The following is a 5178-nucleotide window of genomic DNA, read 5'->3' as shown; positions in this document are numbered from 1 at the left end:
GAGGAGGGGTGTCTCGGTGGGGGTTAAGATACGTGGGAGCTGCGGCTCCCGAGCCCGGCCCGTCTGCAGGAGACCGGGGCTTAGGCTGCGCCTTCCTATAGGGAAAGCAGGGATGCGCCTTTACATCCCCTTTAAGGAGGGATGTACGCTGCGAGAGCGTTTTAAAACGCGTTTATTTTGCCCGAAGGGTGAGGAGGGTGCAGGGATGAGATTTTTGGCTTACGCAAGCGCATCGACCGCTGTATCGCTGTTGTCGGCGCAGATGCTGTTTGCTTTTGCAGGCAATGGAGGGGTTGCCTTTTTGGCACGTTCACCGGGAGTGCTGCTTGCTGGACTGTGAAGCCTCACTCCAGCTTTCAGTCCTTTCCTTTTTTCCTTTATTTTCTTTTTTCCGCAGTACGATGTCACTCACCCTTTGCCAGTCCCTTCACTTCTCTAACATACGTCCAAGTTTATCTCGGAATCACAGAGTGAGGTTTTTCATCAAAACAGCATACGAATAGGCCATATGGCTGTTGGTTAATTAACTATGCTTCCACAGTATAATATTTTTAATACACGTTTTATATAACATGAGCATGCAGTCACAAGCAACAACTGTGGGCAGACCCATCCAAATGTTGTCTTTCTAGAACGATAGTGCTTTTGCTCAGAAATCCTTTTTACAAATCACTCCCAGCCATAACTCCAAAGTTCACCTTCAGAAAGGATGTACATCTGTTATCCTATGTGTTTCAGAGTTTGCAACCACATTCAGTTCTTCCTGTGAAAAGTGAAGCTACTGTTGATGTATTTTTCAAAGCCACGTTTAACAAGCTCTTTTTAAGTTCTCTACTCTACATTGTTGATGTGGTTGTTTGGTTTTGTTTTTTAGGTTTTTTTTTGGTTTTTTTTAATTGTATTATCAGTCTTTTTTTTAATCGTTTACCAAAACTGGAGATGAGCTGCCAGGTGATATGTATTTTACATATGTATGGGTCTAAAAGGACTTGTGTGCTTAGATTTATTCTGAGTTTGCTTTGCAGTTTCATCTTACTGTGTTGACCTTTTACTCATTAGGACGTAGTTGTAGACAGGAGGTGGATCTGCTTGCGTGAGTTGTTAAGTATTTTGAGTTTAAATTGCTTTGTGCTGTCAAAGTTCATTCAAAACTTGCTCATGTGTGAAATGTTAAACTTCTGTGAAGCTGTTTGTTGTGTGTTGAGGTGCTTTTAGATCTCTGAGTTACCACAGGGACCACTTTCCAGGCGTTCACAAACAGGAACACCCTTGTAGCGTGTCAGGGAACTCTTCCTTTGGTCTGTCTGTGAGCGAGCAGATGTGTGTGCCCAGAGAGGGCTGTGCACATGGCTTTGGCTGTGCTCTGTGCCGCAAGCAGAATGCCTGTGTCTGGATCTGGCTCCTCAGGAAGGTCAACCTCCCATCCTGGTTTGGTGAAATTACTTACTGGTTGACTTATTGCCCCTGTTTAAAAACCAAAACAAACGAGCTAAATAGCTGTGTGTGTGTTGTGGTGTGTTTGGTTTGTATATCTAGCCACAGGAGGGAAAAAAAGACTTTCAGAGCTGATCCTTGGGAAAGCTTTAACAGCACCACAAGGACTTTGCAGAGAGATGTTACAAGTGGATCCCTTTATTGTTGGGCAGATGTTCTGCTGCACTTAACTAGCTTTCTTCAGGTGAATGGCTTAATTACCAGGGAGAGGGGTACTCTCCCATTCATAAATGCATAGATGGTAAAATGAGTACAGTGCTAAGGGGGCACACTAACGTTTACCAGTTAGAAAGTTTTTAATCATAGCTACCTGAGCATCTTGTAGTGCTAACAAGCTTTTTCACAATTCCTGAGAAGAGAGAGGCCCTCTTGTGGGGAATACCGAACAGAGAATCTTCTAAGGCACCTCATTGTATGGCTGTCCACCTGTGAACACAGGGGGGCCTCTGCCTGTGAGACTTTCCCATGCGTGCTCTGGGCTGCCTTGGCCAGCCCTATGCACAGGTAACAATTTGCTTGGGGCTGGGAGACCAGAGCGAGCAATGTGCTTGGTTTGTTGGAGAGAGAAGAGAGGAAAAAAAAAAAAAAAAAAAGATTTTGAATACTCTTCTAGTTAGCGTTCTCTTCTAGGTGAGTTTAGTATTATTCTGTTCTTTTTTGCAGCAAAGCAAGTCTGCACTTTAATGATGTCAGTGTCAGGTACCTTGTTAAAGCCAAACACTGTGGTGTTCTCTCTGTAACAGCTGGTGAGACTTTTCATAGAATCACAGAATAGTTTAGGTTGGAAGGGACCTTAAAGATCATCTAGTTCCAACCCCCCCCGTCATGGGCAGGGACCCTTCCCACTATAGACCAGGTTGCTCAAAGCCCCATCCAGGCTGGTCTTGAACACTTCCAGGGATTGCTTGGTTATGTCCTGGTATTTTCCCCATCTGAGAATAAATCAAGTTTTAGCTTATTGTGTGGGGTTTTCTTGTTATTTGGTTTGGGTTTTTTTTGTTGTTGTTTTGGTTTGTTGTTTTTTTTTTTTTAACAAATAGATGAATTATAGGGGAAAACACAAAGGTACAGAATGCATACAGTAGGTGGGAGGCTAGAACGCTGCCCAGCTCGCCACGGCTCCTTCCCAGGGGTGACAAAGTGTTTTGCTGGAGAAGATTTATTTACGCAGTATTTTGACACATGGGTGTTATCCCTGCCCGGCACAGAGGGTTCCTGCTCCCTCCCAGGGCAGCTGCTGGCCCCACCGGGCACAGGCTGACGGTGTTCCTGTGTCGGTGTGGGAGCACCCACCGCTAGGGTAGCTCAAACGTCGACGTTCTGTACCAGATCTTACCATTACTTAATTGGTTCTTCATTAATAATTTCGTGAGGCAGTACTTTAGCTCTGAATGCATAGAGATTCTGATTTATCAGTAACTTGTAGAATGAAAATGATACAACTAAATTAAATTTAACAGTGTGGGTTGAGAGAGTTCACATCCTTATAGAAGCCATCCCACAGCTTTAGAAAGCTGCTAAAATACTGTCTGTTGGTATCTTTCATTGGTCAAGTGTTGTTTGTGCAAGGACTACACTCTGTGGAAAAGTTTGAACAAGCCTTTTTATATGCATATTGTGTAATGTGAGTCAGGCTGTCTTTCTCCACCCACCTACTCCCGGCACTGCTAGTGTAAAAAAGGGGTGGGGAGGAAAGAAAAAAAAACTACCAAAAAACAAAAACCCCACAAAACAACAACACAAAACTAACAAAAACATACCCCCGCAAAAAACTAAAAAAACCCAAACAAACAAAAAACCCCAAACCAAACACTGCCGCCAAAAACCTCTGGAGTTCATGGAAACATCAGGCCTGTTAAATGATGCTGGAGCAGTTGGCTTATGTACTACTTCCCCTACAGGAGGAGCGCTTCTCCTAATCTAGCTAAAAAAGTATGCATTGTCATTTTACTTGGGCTTCATTTTGAAAATGAATGTTCTTTTTTATGTGCTATTTCAAACTGTAAACACTAAATTTACAGTAATCTGAGATGGCTAGTGTTTTATTTGTATGATGGCTGGTTTATTACTGTCCCAGATACACACATTTAATACTTTACAGCTGAATTTTTTTTGTGGTATTAAATGTAATTAAGTATGATCAGTGCAATAATTGCCTCAATTATGTAAATACTGTATAATCTTGCAGCAACATATTTTCTTTTCCATTTGAAAAAATGTGTGTTAGTCTTAGACCCGCAATATAAGCCACAGTGTGCTGCTCATGTTGTTGTGGTAACTCTCTTTGCAGACCCACCTTTCTTCCAGGAGGGAGATCCCCTGTATGTGACTTCTGCTTAACAAATGCAGTCGCCTGCTAGGAACTGTGGCAGAACAGGCTACATGCATGTTGTGCATGTTTAAGGTGAAAAAGACTATGAGAAGATGGTGCATTTGTTAAGCCACTTCAGATTTAATTCTGCAGTTGTTCCTGAGTATTGATTCTGGAGTCATGCCGTATTTGCTTTCATGAAAATCAATCTTTGTTTTCATTAAAATAAGAAGAAAATATATTTATAGGCTTTGGAGAAAAATCTTGAAAATATGTATCCTAGGAGATCTTTCAGAGTTCAAGGAAAATGACCCTAAGTTGTCTGTTAAGGTGACGTATGGGGCATAGACTGCCTCGCTATTCAAATGAGTAGAATTAGCAACTCTGACTCCTGTTGACTTTGCGATTCTTCCGAGATGTAAGTGATGGCATGATTTGTGCTCCAGACCGATAGTTACTGTAAGACTAGGTTATGGAGGGGAGAAATAAAGTACTGATGTTTCCAAATATTTCTCATGTCTCTGTCTAGTACTCTAATGTGTTCTCCCTTAAAATTAATGGAATCCAGAAGTCCAGACTTCTTGTTCACCTTCTAAGAAATGTGTTGGGAAGTAAGATGTCAGGATAGCGCTGGTAATTAACACAGCGTGAAGTAGTTCACAGGATTCCATCCATCGGATACTGCCAGTAATATAACACTGGAGAAAATTTTAATTTGGTCTTGGCATATTGCCTTTTCTTTCAAGTATGTTCACAAGTCTATGAAAAAGCTTAATGCCCTTTCTTTGAAGTATGTTCAAATTTCTACCGAAAAGATTAGTAAGTACATAAGTGCTCTTAATTTTGAGCGCTTTACAAGCGCTTGGTTCTCTTGACATGTAATACAAACTAGGTATTTAAAAAATAAGCTCTTTTTACAGACAGAAGCAGTGGCAACACTGCCCCGGCTGTTAGTACAGTAATTAGCATTGATGACTTCGGTCTTCTACAGAAATCCTATTTCCTGCTGCCCTATGAAGTCCACATTCCTCACTGCCTTTACTTATTTAACTGAGCATTGGCTGAAGTTACATGGTATGTTCTACTATAGGGTCTTATCCAACATCATTCTGTTGTATATAAATAAAAGTGTCGGCTGAGAATGATCTACTATGTTTTTATTCATCATGGTATGCGTTGTGCAATTTTTATAATTAGTCATACTGTGCAAATCCATTTAATTAAAAATGTAACAAGACTTGTTAATGTACATCTTGTATTTGATTGTTTTATTGGTGTGTATGCGTTCAGAGTGTTTGCGGATGATGAGACTCTTGCCTGCATGTTCATGTGTCTTTTGCTTTGATGAGTGAGTTTGAGTCAGAACAGGGCAG

Source organism: Charadrius vociferus, unplaced genomic scaffold (genome assembly GCF_000708025.1).
Source record: "Charadrius vociferus isolate BGI_N301 unplaced genomic scaffold, ASM70802v2 scaffold13, whole genome shotgun sequence".
Lineage (NCBI taxonomy): Eukaryota > Metazoa > Chordata > Aves > Charadriiformes > Charadriidae > Charadrius > Charadrius vociferus.
Note: the sequence above shows the minus strand (reverse complement) of the source record.